The sequence below is a fragment of the Physcomitrium patens genome, chromosome 14 (assembly GCF_059467195.1).
Source record: "Physcomitrium patens ecotype Gransden chromosome 14, ASM5946719v1, whole genome shotgun sequence".
Lineage (NCBI taxonomy): Eukaryota > Viridiplantae > Streptophyta > Bryopsida > Funariales > Funariaceae > Physcomitrium > Physcomitrium patens.
The window spans coordinates 735,564-753,530 of NC_143423.1; positions in this window are offsets into that span (position 1 = coordinate 735,564).

Genomic DNA, 17,967 nt, shown 5'->3' on the forward strand with positions numbered 1-17,967 from the left:
GAGGATCTTTTTCAAACCAATTTTGGCAAGGGAAGAATGAAAGCATTGGTTCAAGATTACTTAAAAGAGCATGAAACAGCAGCACGAGAAAGTGCAAGTTATGGTGCTAGAGTAGGTGATGACCTTGGTGGAAGTACGGAAACTAGTGAGTTTTGGGCTTCTGCCATTTCTACAATGCAAAAAGGGAAATTACCTCGAGAAGCGTTATTGAGGACTGCAGCTACAATACGAGGTGCAACAGATTGGGAGGATCCTGTTGAGTCTCTTTCAGTTCATGCATATATTGCTAAGAGCCAACATGAAGCTTTGATGGAAGAAAAGAGACGAGGAAATTTTGATGATACTAGAGAAGGAAATTCTTCTAAGAGGCAAACTCGAGGAGACAAGGCTCGGGAGGCAGCTTCACAAGAATTACCTGTAAAGGATACCTGAGCATCATTGGAAGAAAAAACAAGGGAGACAAAAGATGAGAACAAATCAATTGCTTATAAGCTACTTTCTGAAATTGAAGCGACAACAAATTTCAACTGCAAATTCGTTGCGAATCTTGAGATATCTTCAAAATCCTAACAGTTACTTCAAACCCTAATCTTTATATATCTACACATAATTTTCTTCATATCTCACAAACCATAAGTTTAAATGCCACGAAACTTATATAGATAGCTTCTTAACACAAATGTTTACATTCTTATAAAGTTTGAGCCAAAATTTCATTCGAAAACTCAAGTTATGGCTCCTAACACGACTTTGAACAAAACCGTTTACTTACTGCCTTTGATTGGAATGCGCTGTCTTTAACTCCCTATAACTCCTTCACATAAACTCCAAATGCAAATTTTCCTTCGCAAAAGATGTATGTCTTGAAGTTGCCCTTCCAGCCGCACCTTGCGATCTCCAAAAGCTTCCGTAAGACTCCTCTTAAACTCAAAAGAGTAACAGTAGGTCTCAAATTGACACCTTAACTTCAAACGGCTATAACTTATTCATCCTAACTTCAAACCCTATAAAATTTGCACAAAAATTGTAGCCAAAACCCCAAAATTAACAACCCTTGCCTCTGATTTCCTAATGGCCTCTTTGAAGTCCCCGAAAATCCTTATCAAGGTCGCGGGCAGCCTCCTAAAAGCCCATTGGGCATGGATTTCGACCAATGGGGATGAAGATCCTTATTTCTACCTTCATCCAACCATGCCTTGGTTTCATCCCTTCCAATTAACCTCCTATTAGTTTAAATCTTCATCTTTAGGCTTCTACCTTCTTCCAAGGCTTCATCCTAAACATTTAGGTCCTATATATATATATTTATATATATATATATATATATATATATATATTTAATATCAAAATCAAAAGAAATAAAGAAAAAAAGTAAAGTTTCTTATATCAACTCTTTTTAATTTAATCTACTAGCCACTCTAACACACATCTAGATTTATCAATATATAATATGTTTAAACTAATTTTTACATACTGTAAGCATTTATAATACGACATCGATGTTTTGTACTCGTGAATTGGGATTTTTAATGAAGTGGGTGTGATTACTCTTGACTATTTTGTGAAATCGAAGTTACGTCTATGATGGAAGAATTTAAAAGGGTGTCTATAGGATTGAGTATGCAGAGTGAATGAAAATTTTTGGGTTAATCTAACAAGACAGTCAGTGGATACAAGGTCATGAGTATAAAGCGGTATCAGAGATTAGCAGATTGGATTGTTCGGGGTTCTCTGTAACGTCTAGAGACCTACCGGCTGGGACAAAAAGGGTTTCGGTGAACAGTCAAAGGACATCTGTATAGATTTATGGTATATTCTTGGGATCGTTTATATTCCAACAGTCAAAAACCGATAGATTGCTTGATTATTAGCAAATCTCCATACTACCTCCTATAGCCAGTCGCCCGATGCGTTCTCGAGCAAGAAAGCATGTAATACGACAACGGTAGAAAAGTATATATTTTATACTATTTAAGTCAATTTCTTAAGATATATCATTTCAAATGATAGACTTATGATGGATCCTAAAAAAATTTAAACTATTATGGATTGGAAGATCCCATAAACGGTAAGAGATGTCCAATGTTTTTTGGGATTTATTAACTATTATCGGATCTTTATCAAAGACTTCTCTCAAGTTGTGGCTCTACTTACACATTTGACTTATAAAAACAAACTTCAATGGAATGAAGAAGCGAAAGTACCATTTGAAGCTTTGAAGACAACCTTTGTTTTTGCACCAATCTTGTATTGCATTGATTTTTCTAAACCATTTTTTATTAAAATAGAGGCATGAAACTTTGCTTTGGATGCTATAAGATCAACTATGAGATCTATAACAAAGAACTTCTTGCAATCATAGATTTATTTCAAAAATTATGCCATTATCTAAAAAGTGCTCCTAGCCCAGTCATCATATATATAGATCACAAGAACCATGAATATTTTATATCAACATGTGTTGTGAATCATCGCCAAGCTTGTTGGAATATGTCTTTGTGAAGATTTGAATTTAAGATCACTTATCGACTAGAAAAACAACAAGGTTTGTCAGATTCAATCTCTAGACAATCTTATCTTCTACCAAAAGAAAGAGATGCTGCTTTTGATCAACAATAAACAATTCTCTTGAAGCTAGAGCATCTTCATCTTTGAATAATGAAATCAATACTAATTATTGATTCAAATTTTATTAAGTAAGTTCAATCAAATATGTCTTTTGATTTTCTTAATTGTGATATTAAAGAAAATCCTTCAAAGTCTCATGATACTTTTAAGTTTGAATTCAAGAAAAATCTATTATATTTCAAGGAACGCCTATATGTTTGAGAAGGTGAAGCTCAATTACATATTTTTTAAGCTCGTCATGACTTTCCAATAGTACGATATTTTGGATACAATAAAACTTTGGAATTAATATCTAGGGATTTTTAATGGCGTCAAATGTGAAAAGTAATTAAAGATTTTGTACAATCTTATGATGTTTGCTCAAGATCAAAAACTCTTCATCATTGACATTATAGACTTTTTCAACCATTACCTATATCTAAGCAACCATGGTCTTTTATATTCTATGGATTTCATCACGGATCTTCTAATCTCAGGTTCTTATAATTTTATATTCATGATAGTAGATTATTTTACTAAGATTGTATATTTTATACCATGTACAAAATCTATCACAAGTGAAGAAATAGCTAAGGTCTTCCTTGGAAATATCTATTGCTATCATGGATTATCCAAAGATATTATATCAGATGAGAGAACTCAGTTTGTATCAAGATTTTGGCGGACTCTTTTTAAGCTTCTAAAAGTGGATATAAAACTATCTTTGGCATTCCATCCTCAAACTAATAGACAAATGGAGTATATTAATTAAGTTTTAGAGCAATATTTAAGATGTATTATCAACTACTAATAAGATCTTTCGATAATTCTTTTGCCATTAATAGAATTTGCTTACAATACCATGGTACATTCTTCTACAAAACAAACACCTTGTTTTGCTAATTATGATTATCATCCATGACTTGATATTTTTGACTTTTCAAAAGTTAATAATCTTATGATAAAAGATTTAATAATATATTTATCAGAGCTATATGCAATATTAAGACCACTCATCCTTGTGACAAGTTGGATTATCAAAGGCTTAGACCATTTTTTATTTCTATACAAATCAATCCAATTTCATATCGTTTATATCTATCAGAATCAATGAAAATCCATTCAATATTTTATATGTCTCTTTTCAAACCTTATAAGACAGTGGATATATCAAGAAGAAGAAAAGTTCTACCTCCTTATATAGAAGTAGACAATAATGAAGAATTCAAAGTAGAAGAAGTTCTAAATTCAAGGCAACACCAAAATAAATTAGAATATTTTGTCCATTATTGCAGATATGATATCAGTAAACATACATAGGAGCTAGTAGAGAATCTTACAAATGCAGCAAAGGCAATGGAGACTTTTTATTGGTAACTGTAGAATAAGTAGTTATTTGCTGAGTTGTAGATACTTAGTTTATAGTGTAAACAGGGATAAATGATTGTTGAAAAGGTAGTTCAGTAGGTAAAATGGATGAATAGTTAAGAAAAGCAGTTTTCATTAGAGTTGTAGCAGTTGTTATCTCGTGGTAGCATAAGGAGGATGGGAGAGAGGAAGTAGGGGCCAGACTGTGATAGTGTGAGCCGGGGTAAGCTTGGTGCTATATCTTTTCTTTTGTTTGTTATTTTCTTTGAATAAGAAGATTAAGAGTTTCTGAATATTGTGAAAGTGAATTATAGAATGGAAGTATGATTGTTATTAAATGGAAAGAAGAAAGATTGAATGCTGAAATCTGATTGTAGTTCAGCAGAGAGAATGAGTCTGTGTTTGTGTGAAACATTGTAATGTGAAGGCAGTTGATGGTGAAGAACTCCAGAGTTTGGATTATAGTATGATTATGACCTGTCATTTAGGATAGTGCGGGATTACATGTTGTTGTTATCAGTGATGGTGGAGTATTATTAGGAAGTGGAAAGCATTGTAGTGTTTCTTGGGTGTTTTAAGTAGTGCAGAATACAGTTAATTGTGTGACCCTAACGTGTAAGCTCATGCGGTATTCTTTCCCTGTGTTCGAATTCTCCTATACAGGTTTACTCTGATTAGATTAGTTAGAATAAGTAAAACGACAATCACATTTTGGCACCGCTGTCGGGAAAATTGATAATAGCATGGAGTGTTAGGTATTAACTGCCGGTTGAAGTAGATGGAAAATAGGTAGCAGTCGCAGAAGAATATAATGAAAGAGTATGGTTATTAAGAATGAGAACTTAACAGTAAAGAAAATACGACAGTCAAGAGAGAGAATAGAGAGATCGCAACCAAGAAATTTATTTCAAAACGAGCAACAAAGAAAGTTAAAAAGGAATCATAGACAAAGCTGGATTAGGCCATGGTTGCATGCTTGTCGTCATATTTGAGCATACCTAGAGGCTAATCGATATCTAATATTTCAAAAGTATATACCGTTAGAGAAATTGCCAAAAGCACTTGCGGAAAATTTGGTCAATAGGCCAGGGTTTCTTCTGAGATCGTTAACTGAGAGTGGAGGAATCACAGAAGAGTTGGGTACTCCATTGGGTACGTTTTCAATTGCGGAAACTGCCGATTCCATCAAAACTGGTTCCATAGAGTGGCATAAATTATTGGTCAATAAGGGCCAATTCAGTGTGTTTCAAAATCCATCATTCTCACCTCCTATTCAACCGATAAACTTGTTCAAGGATAATAATAGTAAATTGAGCAGGGTAGAAAGTTTGGAAAATATATTTGGCAGAGACGCAGACTATATTAACAAATGATTAAGTGTCACGTTGTCAAATTCAATGAGGACGGGAGGTCCAGCGGTTCCCATAGCAGTACAAATGGGTACTGTGAGTGATCGCAGAACTAGCGTGGCTCCATTACCTATCTTTAGGGGCTTTCTGGGTGCGGATCCAGATCAACATTTATCGCAGTTTTTGACAGCATGTGTCGCCAATAATGGGAGAACCAAGGATATTTGATTATGATGGTTGCCAGCAACCTTAAAAGATACAACGTTTGAATGGTATAATCGTCAATCACTTGGTCAATTTTTGAACTTGAAAGCATTGAAGAATGTATTTTTGACCCATTTTCGACCAATTGGTTTTGAAGACCGTCTTCGAGGAAGGTTAATGAACAGCAAAATAATCCTAGGAGAGGCGGTGGAATCGTACTATGGCCGAGTGGCTAATATACTTAGTAAATGGCCGAACCACCAAATGCCAGAGGTATTTATATTATCTATATTAATAAATGGTTTGTACCCACCATAGCTAAAAATGTTTGTCAAAGAAGCTCAACCAGTTACGGTATCTGCATCCCTTGATAGAGCCAAGGTTTGGGAGGAATGCCATTATGATCAGTTTTTAACTGCGAGTGCCACGATGATACCAGTTCAAAGCAATTATCAATATCCGGCTTTGAACGGATCAGTAGGTAGTTATCTACAGATGATCGAAACAGTGGCCTATTCAAGTGCCAATACTCAGGGACTAGTTAATGTTACCCCATTGCAAGCTTTACCACCGCAAGTCACAACAGCGTATGCTCCATATTTTCCATATCAAACACAAGAGTCAACTTTGACAGAAAAACAAATAATACCAGCTTCAAAAGATTCCAATGAAGCCTTGTTATTGAACTTGACGAAGAAAATGGAAGAAATGGCCATTAATATGGCCAAAGATAAAGAGAAGAGGCAAAAGCCAACTAATACGAGGACCAATGTATGGTGCAGTATTTGTCAGGGCCAAACCTAGTGGGTATATACCAGTGGAGACACCCAATATGCCTGATGGGGGTGCAAAAAGGCCATTGCGTTGTTTCCGTTGTAGACAGATTGGTCATTATGCCAATGAATGTCCCAATCCAAGAGCCAGTGACGATTATGCGCCAGTTTGTGGGAATTGCAAGCAGTCAGGGCATACGTATCAGCAATGTAATGCTCCATTCAATTTCAATAATCGAGATCAGCAGATCCAGAGTCCAGACAAAATAGAGGGGATAAATCGAGGTCCTCAAGACTCTCTAGTAAATCGGGTGGAATGTGTCCATACCGTTCTTGCTAGGAGTCAGCAAAAAAAAAAGGCCCAATTAAACATTTGGAAGATCCTAAAGCGAAGGGCCAATCACACCCAATTATGGATCCATCCCATTCAGGTCCTGACACTGGAAAAGTCCTGAGCCTTGATTTGGTTGCAAAACCCAATGAGGTCCCAATTACAAAGTTTTCAGTTCCATCTCGAACCGGTCTGTTCCCACCGTAGTTCCAAGAAGCATCATACTCGTTGAAAGATCCCCTTGGCAAAGGTAGTCCCAAGGAAGGTCAAGCTGCTATTCCAATTCTAAGGCCAGGGTGGCAGAATAATTTACCTCACGGAGTTAAACTCAAACCCATGAAACGGAAGAGGGCATTAAAAATTACCCTAAATATGGAACCCTACGATATTTTAAAGGATTTGGATGCTATTCGGCCTTCAATTTCTATGAAGCAACTTCTAGCAGTCGCACCAGAGTGTCGTTCCACCTTGAATTCATCCCTAACAAGACATCGGCATCGTAATATGGAAGTTTGTGAAGTTAGTTTGAACCCTGATCCAGGTGCACCAACCATTGATGTTTCGATTGATGGTCTTCTGATCTCTGGTGTCCAGGTAGATGGAGGTTCCAGCGTCAATTTAATGAACGCAGATACAATGGATGCTTTAGATCTCGAACAATTAGTCCCCACGATATTGGTATTACGGATGGCAGATCATAGCCGAGTTAAGCCAATGGGTATTTTACGGAGAGTTCAAACTATAATTGCAGGTATTGCATATGAAATTGACTACATTATCTTTCGCTTACAACGTTCGACTTTATCGTATCCTATTTTATTGGGACGACCTTGGCTGTATCAAACAAAGGTCAAGAACGATTGGGGTCGGGGTACTTTGACAATTGGTAAGGGCATAGATAAAATGGTGTTACAAATGTACCCAGTACGCTATCACGGGGAGTCTCAGTTGCCAGCATCTGAATTGACGTCGGACGAAGAGCTTAGTTCCGAGGATGACACAGAAGTACCGAGTATGGAGGCCAATGTGGAGGCAGCACTACACCCTGGAATGGTGTACCAATGTGGAGGTCCGGGGGAGTACTTGATATACTCGAAGGATTCGAAAAACTCTGCTTATGTTAATATTGACTGAAAACCTCCGCACGATGTGCACCATGTTAGTGCCCTCGAGACGGGATTCGTTACTTCGCATATGTTGGACATACCGAGTAATTTTAAATCATTGCGGGAATTGAAACAGAGTATTGTTGCTGAACCTGTATGTCAAACTATTAACTTAGCAACCACGGCCGAACCTCGGCTAATTAAGGTCTACGAAGGTATTAAGGAATAAGAGTTGACCTATTGGACAGACTTTTTCTTATATTATAAATCCGCTTTTGCTTGGACTTATGATGATCTACAAGGTATCCCCGCTGATGTTTGTGAACATCGTATCATATTGGAAGAAAATGCTAAACCGGTACGCCAGAGGCAACATCGCCTTAATCTTAAATATTTCCTTATGGTGAAGGAAGAATTGGACAAGCTTCTTGCGATGGATTTCATTTACCCGATACCGAATAGTGAGTGGATTTCTCCAATTGTGATGGTGCCGAAAAAGAATGGAAAAATCCGAATTTGTCAAGATTTTTGGAAACTCAATGCAGCCACCAAGAAAGATTACTTTCCGTTACCATTCATGGATAGTATATTGGACGCCGTCACCGGTCACGAATGCTATTCGTTTCTTGATGGTTTCTCCGAGTATAATCAAGTTCAAATTACAAAAGAAGACCAGCTCAAGACAACCTTTACTACGGATTAGGGCACATTTGCTTATCGCGTGATGCCTTTTGGGTTATGTAACACCCCAGCCACGTTCCAATGCGTGATGACTCAAGCTTTTCAAGACTATTTTTGGATATTTATGGAGATCTTTTTAGATGACTTTTGTACATTCAATACCAAACAAGATCATCTTTATTGTTTAGGCAAATGTTTGGCTCAGTGTGTCAAATTTGGGATATCGTTGAATTCGAAGAAGTACCAATTTGGTATTCCGTCCGGAAAATTATTGGGCCATATTGTTTCCAGTCGTGGTATTGCTACGGATCCTGACAAAGTGTAGCATATCATGAACTTGCCCAGATCGGAGACAGTCTCCAGTGTTCGAGGGTTCATTGGTCATGTCAGTTATTATCGACGATTTATAAGTTCGTTTGCGATTATTTATCAACCTTTAACGAACTTACTGAAGAAACCTCCGTCCGATGGTACTAGTCCCCTCTGGACCAAGGAGTGTACCGTAGCCTTCGAGGTCTTAAAGTCAAAATTGATCTCTGCACCAATATTGATGGCTCCTTGTTGGACAAAGCCATTTCATGTGTATGTTGATGCATCCAATGCTGCTATTGGCTTGGTGTTAAGCCAGAAGGATGATAAGGGATTAGATCATCCCATATATTATGCTAGTCGATAATTGGTGGCTGCCAAACGCAACTATACTACTACTGAACGAGAGGCGTTGGGTATGATATACTCGATTCAAAAATTTTGGCACTATTTGCTTGGATATCCATTTGTATTTTATGTGGATCATGATGCTCTCAAATATCTGATTAATAAGCCTCAATTGAGTGGGTGCATTGTTCGCTGGGTCTTACTCTTTTAGGAGTTCAATTTTATGGTGGTTGTCAGACTTGGGAAGCAACATACGAACGCGGATCATTTATCCCGGTTGTCTAATATTCTCAGCAACGAGCTTGTTTCCGATGATCTTCTCGATGCGCATTATTTGTGGTGGATGTGATATCCCCCAAGTATAGCAAAATTATTCAGTTTCTGACCTTCCATACTTTTCCGCCGACTTTCACGGACAAGCTTAAGAAGTGCCTTATTCTGAAGAGTGCCCTATACATGATGATTCATGATGCTTTGTATAAACAAGGCCGAGATGGTCTTTTACGGCGTTGTATCTTTCCCAATGAAGTACAGTCGATACTTACCGGTTGTCATTTGGATAGTTGTGGTGGTCATTTCGCGGGAGACAGCACTGCTCGCAAGGCTTTAATGGCCGGATATTGGTGGCCCACAATGTTTTTTGATGCCCACTAATTCGTTTGCCGTTGTGATCCTTGTCAACGAATTGGTCGACCTACGGGTACTTCCGCCATGCCGTTAGTCCCAATCTTAGCCTAGGTCCCGTTTGAAAAATGGAGTATTGATTTTGTTGGTCCCATTACACCTGCGTCAAAACTTGGTCAAAAGTGGTATATCTTAGTCGCCACAGATTATGTCACCAAATGGGTAGAGGCGATTGCTACCCACATCGATAATGCCAGTACGGTGGCAACTTTTTCTGTATGAGAATATTATCACTCGCTTTGGGTGTCCCAAAGAATTGGTCAGCGATCGAGGCACCCATTTCATCAATGCTACCATCGCCGCCTTGACGACCACATATGAGATCAAGCATCGTAAGACCACTCCCTATCATCCTCTCACCAATGGGCAAACAGGAAAGACCAATGGCATTTTGTGCAAAGTCTTGACTAAGACAATTTCAGGGGCCGGTACTGATTGGGAGACCAAACTCTTTGGAGCTTTGTGGGCTTATCGTACCGCCTATAAAGCAACTACCCACTCTACTCCGTTCCAATTAGTTTACGGTCAAGAGGCAACTTTACCTATCGAATTGGAGGTTCCCAGTTTACGTATTGTCTTAGACGAACGCCTCAGTGACATCGAGTCATTACACTCTCGGTTGATGAAATTGGAGGAATTGGATGAAATACGGGCTGTCGCTCTATTCCACATGGAAGCCACTCAAAAATGGAGGAAGAGTTACTATGATAGTAAACTGTGGCCAAAGTATTTTATGTCCAATGATTTGATATTGCTGTATGACAGCCGATTCAATTATTTTCTGGGAAAATTTCAAGTTCGCTGGCATGGACCATATCGCGTAATTGAAGGATTTTTCAATGGGTCTGTTCAATTGGAGGATTTCACGGGCCATCGTTTCAGTACCCGCATTAATGGGAATCATTTGCGGTTATATAATACCTAAAACTCGGGACAGGTTTTATTTCATTTGAGGGGAGGAGACTTCGAATGGACTCAGGAGGGACCTAATTATGGTATAAGGCGTAGAGGCGGCTGCAAGGATATTTAGTAATCACTATTGTGTCAGATGCGAAGGAAGTGAGAAATGGACAGTATGGATATCATGTTGTCGTTCTCATCACTAGGTAATAGAATAGGAGTGGGGCTCCTATTAAGGATTATTCTGTGGTGTTATATTCTGTTGTTGCTTATTTATGTTTTATTTTAGTGTTTCGGGCATACTGGAGAGTCGCATTGACAGTTAGGACCTGTAAGCGTTTGAGTCATGGCGATTGAAAGTACCAAGAGAGCTGTAGACAGAGATGAAAGTGGCCGAAATGTGAGAGCTAAACGCACAACAAAACCACCGTCTATGATAATCGTTACCAATATGGAGTCGATGAAGTTAGAAATCTGTTGGACGTAGAGAAAAATAAGGGATTTTTGGACTACGAAGCTGTTCCAGTTTTTGCACCATTCAGAGTGTTTACCATCAATCAATGTGTCATTAGTGGAGGAATACATTAAGAATTATGACCCCGAGGATGGATCGAGTGTCGTTCAAGGGCAAATTATTGGGATTGATGAAACAATCATGGAAAAGGTGTTGTTTCTTCCCATTGGAGAGATGGCAGTAGGGACTGATGAGTCAAGCGATTTCAGCCCAGGTAGATATTTCAAGGGAAGAATGTCATCTTTTGAAAGGAGCCAAGGATGGCGGACTCAGGAGGCCATTACACCAAAATATGTGGAATGGTTGCGGTTCGTGCTGAGGCGGTTAGGATTGTATCGACACCCCACTTATGTATCAAAACGATTATTGTATGTAGTAGTAGGAGCGTTTGAAGGGATGGTGTTCAACTGGGCGGCTTACGTAGCTACTCGTATTCATGCGGAGATAGGAGCCAAGTTCAAATTGAAAAAGTTCACATCCTTGCTTTGTTCAAATTATGTGTATGCTGTCATCGTGCACACATTGCGTCAACCACCGTTAAAAGAGAAAAACCCTATACCAGTGTCAGCACCTTTGGAGAGAGAACAAAATTTGTTGGCACAGAATCACAATACAGCAGATATAATACACGAAATTGGAGAATCAAGTCGTACATTGATTCAAGGGGCAGTTCCGGTTATCGAAGCGAGACGGGTTCCAAGTGGTGTTGTGGTGGAAGAGGAGAATCAAGTTCCATTATTGATAGATATCAACCAGTTGGCGTTTCCAGAAGGTCGATTATCTGAAAGAATATTTCTTAAAAATACCGTATTGAAGCACATTTTGCAAATACATTGTATGGTACGAGCATTGGATGTAGAAGACAGAAGTAAACGGGATTGGGAGGACAATAAAAAAAAGATATCGGATCAAAAACAAAAAATTAGGGAGCAAGAACTAAGGATTCAAGAAATTGAAGAAGCCAAATTGGTCCTGGAGCGGAAATTGGTTCTCCAATATGAGGCTTGGACAAAGGAAAAAGAACAAATTTCATGGATTGTGGAAGGACAACGGGACGAATTGATTCAGAATAGGAAGTCATGAGATTTGGAATGGGAGAATTTCAAATGCCAGTTGCAAGTGGAAGTGGACAAGACAGAGTTATTGGAGACAGAGAAAGCGTTATTGTGTGACCAATTGAGATGTGAAACGGGGAAAATGAGGTCTAAAATTAAAATTTTACAAAATGAGGTGTCAAAACTGACGGAAGAGTTAACTGTGAGGAGCCAATCTCAAGTGTCGATTGAAGATGTCCCAGAAGGGATGAGTCCACAGCAACATCAGTTGGAACTTCGCGATGTCCAGATCTTGAAACTGGAAGCTCAGGTCTGAGAATTGGAAGAATACAATGAAGATCTTTCAGCCTAGTTGAAAAAGGAGTCACTTGAAATATTGGAAGAGGATGAAGATGTACCACTAGAGCCAGAATTGGTGGAACCAATAACGGATAATGAAGTAATTGATCAATTCGGTGTATCAGATAAATAGAAATTTTGGAGAAGTTTTTTTTTAGTTATGTATCGGTTCTATGTTTGCGAGGACATTGCACAGATGGGAGTAGGGCTATGTAGAATAAGTAGTTATTTTCTGAATTGTAGATACTTAGTTTATAGTATAAATAGGGATAAATGATTGTTGAAAAGGTAGTTCAGTAGGTAAAATGGATGAATAGTTAAGAAAAGCAGTTTTCATTAGAGTTGTAGCAGTTGGTATCTCGTGGTAGCATAAGGAGGATGGGAGAGAGGAAGTAGGGGCCAGACTGTGATAGTGTGAGCCGGGGTAAGCTTGGTGCTATATCTTTTCTTTTGTTTGTTATTTTCTTTGAATAAGAAGATTAAGAGTTTCTGAATATTGTGAAAGTGAATTATAGAATGGAAGTATGATTGTTATTAAATGAAAAGAAGAAAGATTGAATGCTGAAATTTGATTGTAGTTCAGCAAAGAGAATGAGTCTGTGTTTGTGTGAAACACTGTAATGTGAAGGCAGTTGATGGTGAAGAACTCCAGAGTTTGGATTATAGTATGATTATGTCCTATCATTTAGGATAGTGCGGGATTACTTGTTGTTGTTATCAGTGATGGTGGAGTATTATTAGGAAGTGGAAAGCATTGTAGTGTTTCGTGGGTGTTTTAAGTAGTGCGGAATACAGTTAATTGTGTGACCCTAACGTGTAAGCTCATGCGGTATTCTTTCCCTGTGTTCGAATCTCCCTATACAAGTTTACTGTGATTAGATTAGTTAGAGTAAGTAAAACGACAATCACAGTAAAATCAAGATGAAAACCTTCTTTATAAAAATCAAGATGAAAACCTTCTTTATAAAAAAAATAAGATCTAGGCTAGATAACATTCTACTTTCAATTCTTGTTTGTAGCTTCTTTGTAGTTGTGATGTTGAAGAGGTGGAGAATCAACAACTAACAGATTTGATTGAAAAGCCTTCGTTTGCTCACTTGTCAGATAAGACATTACAATTGCCACATCCTTCAAGACAACATAATCGAGATAAAGATCTTCAAAAATAAAAAAATTCTTCTTCAAATAGATGGCGAAATACATTGCATTTGATATCATGATCTTAGAAGGAACTTCCAATATTGGTGATTTTACTAAAGATAGGAAAAATTCTTAATATTATTCTAAATATTTTATTTGAAAGAAGTTATGAAGGCTGCATCAATGATCAAATAATTGAGTGGTCTTCTCGCCCTCGTATGAGACACTATCGATGGTTGAGAGGCCCTATCAATCATCTTCAAAGAGAACAAAGATCAGAGTCTGTTGCAAATATAATTTTTCTCATATTAGATTTCCTCAACATATGATGATTATTCCTTGTGGAATTCGTCTTTAGAAGGGGAAGTAATATCACGGACATACACATATAAGCCTATAATTACATATATAAATAAATAGAAATAAATAAGAGTAAATAAAAATAAGTTAATTTAATATTATTTATTATGGAAGCTTCTTAGAAGCTTTATAGATGCTGCTTTGACTTTATAGATATCTTTAATTGAATTTTTGGATTAGAAACGTGGTTAATAAGTTGGCCATGTACCACTTATATTGTTAGCTTGAAGACCAAGCTAATTTTGTGGCTCAAATATAGAAAAACTTGCCTTATAAGTCAAGGCATGTGTCCTACAGAGTGAATACATATTAGAGGTCCTATAGAACATTGCCATATAGTCCCTACTTAGATAGTATATATAGAAACAAGAAAGATGACTTCTTCACCTTTATCAATTCCTTTCTTGCTTCTAATCTAGTTTCAAGAATCTCAAGTTTTCTTATCTTTTAGCAATAAGTCTTTTTAGTTTCTTTAAATATACATATTTTCTTAATTCTATTTTTTCACTCTTTTTTTGACATGGATTCCATTCGCTTATGTATCATCTTTTACTTCATGTCCTTGAAATTGAATTGCTTCAAAAATTTCATGTTTATAGATTTTTAAATCTAAATTACTCTTGCCAATTTTGTTTCAATTCAATTGGTAGATTTTGCAAGATTTTAAAAACCCTCACTAATTCTAAATTTCAAATATTGAAGACCTTAATCCAATATAATTCTTACTTCCTTTAATCTAATTGTTGTTATATTATGTGTTTTTTTGCTTGAATATACATTGAGTATCTAATTATAAAAAAAATAAAAAAATCAACTATAAGTCTATTAAATTTAATAAAATCTTAAAAAATAATTATATTATTTTTAAAAATCTTAATCAAATTTTAATCCATTTAAAAATTATATTTAAAAGAAGTTACAAAAAAATACAAAGAAGTCATAAATTAATCTCAAAAAAAATATCAAAGAAGTCTTAAAGAAGTATAAAAATAAAACTTTAAAAAAATATTAGAAATATAATGTTATAAAGAATTAATAAAGAATTCTAAATAAATATTAAAAATAGAATTTTTAAATAAATCCTATATCAAATCTTAATTAAAATCCTAATTGAATTTATTTAATCTTAATCAAAAAGCAAGACTAATTGCAAGAAAATTTAGACAAATTCAAGATTATGGATTATTTGACATTTGTATCTTAGTTATTACATGGAATACTATCAGGTCAATCTTTGTATTTACAATATAAAAGAATTAGAGTTAAATAGAATATTAAATAAAAAAATATATATACAAATTTTTCTTAACTTCCAAATCATAATATAAGAAAAAAAAGAGTCTACAAATTGATATGTGGTTTATATGGATTAAAACAAGTGCACATGCATGGTTCTTTCAAATCGATTTTCATCAAATGAATGAAGGTTTGATAAAAAAATATAGAAAATTATAAACTATACTATTTTATTTGTGATGGCCTATATGTAATATTAAAGTAAAAATAAAATAAGTTACTTTATAGAGGATATCAACTTAGATAAGTTACTAGTGATCAAAGGTTTGACTCTTGATATATGGTAAGGGCATCCAATGGACATAGGACAAAATCATGGACGAAGAGTCAAAGTCAAAAGAATAAAATATTAACAAGGAAATATCCAAAGACTAAGTATGAGCCATTAGTGTATGTCATAGGATATCCTTGAGGCTCGTGAGATGTCAAAAATATCCTACGGCCACATGTATAAAAGTCAAAGAGTGAAAGTTCTTTTTTAAGACAACAACTACTATCTATAAGTAATGGATACTGGAAGTGAGAGATATCTTATTCCACACTCTCTTTGTATGCAATCTTGTTGATATTAAGTGTTGTGTCTTTAAAGTACTTGTTCTTTAGTAGATTATGGACCCACTCACCTTTATTTGTGAGTTTTGAAGTACTTTGAAGTCTTTCTTATTATGAAGAATAGATCTTATGGTTGTTGCTGAAGTTTGAGTTTGCTCTCTTCTAACCCTTCTTATGCATCTAATTGTTGATATAGTTTTTGCTCTTACTTGTTGTTAAATGCATTGATAGTCTTGGTTGTTGTTAGACTCAATATAATGATGTTTTAGAACTTTAGTATTGTATTTCTTTGCTGATTTTCATCATTGGTACTCTAACTTTGTGCTTTCATATACTTAACTTCATAAAAAATTCTTCTATTGTTATAAAATATATTTTGTGTGGTTAAAGAAGTAATTGAAGAGGGGTGATTGAAGAGTGGCAAAGCTTATCCAAGAAGTTTAGATAGAGTATAAGACTTGTGAGAAGTCTTATATGTGAAGTTAAGAGTGATACAAGAGTGAAATCACTTGTATAATTATATAAAGGGCATTTTGGATTTCTAAGGCAATAATATCTTCTTGTTGATTTTGAGAGTTCTATCTTCTCTTTTGTTGATTTTTTTCACACATCCCTTCTTTAGACATGGCTTTAAGTGAAGGTGAGAGCTTGAGAGTGCTTGAAAATTTTAGAGGTGACAACTTTTACCATTGGAAGAAGAAAATGGAGCTTTTATTGGCTTCATTGGACCTTTGAAATATTGTTGATGAAAGTGAAGACCCTCTATGTAACAATGCTGATATCAAGGTGAAGAAAGAGTATAAATATTATGAAAAGAAGGCTTTTGGGATGATTGCAACAAACCTTGATGATGCCAACTTTTCACATGTTATAGCTTGCAATAGACCATTAGAAGCATGGAAGAATCTTTGCAACATCTATGAGAGTAGAAACCTTGTCAACATCCTTTAGATAATGGAGGTGAATATATGTCAAAGTATTTTGATGAATTCATCAAGATTCAAGGTATTGCAAGAGAAATTTCTACTTCTTATACTCCACAACAAAATAAAGATGCTAAAAGAGTAAATCGGACCATTGTGGAGATGGCAAGGAGTATGCTTCATATATAAAATCTTGGGCATGAGTATTGGATGGAAGCTGTAATAAATGCGGTGTACACAAAGAATAGGTGCCCTACAAATACACTTATATCAATGATTCTACAAGAAGCTTAAAGTGAGAAGAAACCTTATATTTTACACATGAGGATTTTTGAATGCATTGCTTATACAAAGATATCAGATATATTAGGTGCAAATTTGATGCAAAAGGTACAAAATATATATTTGTTGGATATTATGAAGGTACCAAAGCATATAGGCTAATGTGTTTAGAAACCAAGAAGATCATCAAAAATCGTAATGTAGAGTTTTTGGAGCATGAGAGTGCTTTTGAGTACTTGAAAAAGTATCCAAGTGAGAATAAAGGTATATTTGTGGACAAATCTTCAAGTTCAACATAGAAAAAAAAAAAAAAAAAAAAAAAAAAAAAAAAATGATGATGATGACAATGTACATGGAAGAAATAGAAGTCAAGATCAAGTGGCAAAGAAGGTAAATCATAGTGTGCATTCAATTGCAAGAACCAACAATGAAGACAATGAAGATATTGAAAGTGATGATGATAATGAGGAATATCAATCTTTAAATGAAGAAAGACAAGCATTAAGGAAGAAGAAGTTTAGAAGAGAGGATGGAATGCAAGAAGAAAGGTCTTCTTAAAACGAAAAGAAATATCCTTTGAGAGAAAAAAAACCATAAAGTGAATAATAAAAGGACCACATCTTTCTTCAACTAAATAAAGAACATGCCAATATTGCACTTCTTATTGATCCATTGAGTTTATATAATATAATGAAGTCTACAAATGCATTGAAGTAGAAGAATGCTATGGAAGAAGAATACAAATCACTTATGGACAATGAAACATGGGAATTGATTCAACTTCCACCAAATTGATCTTCAATTGGTTGTAAATAGGTATTTAGAATCAAAAAGAATACAATGGAC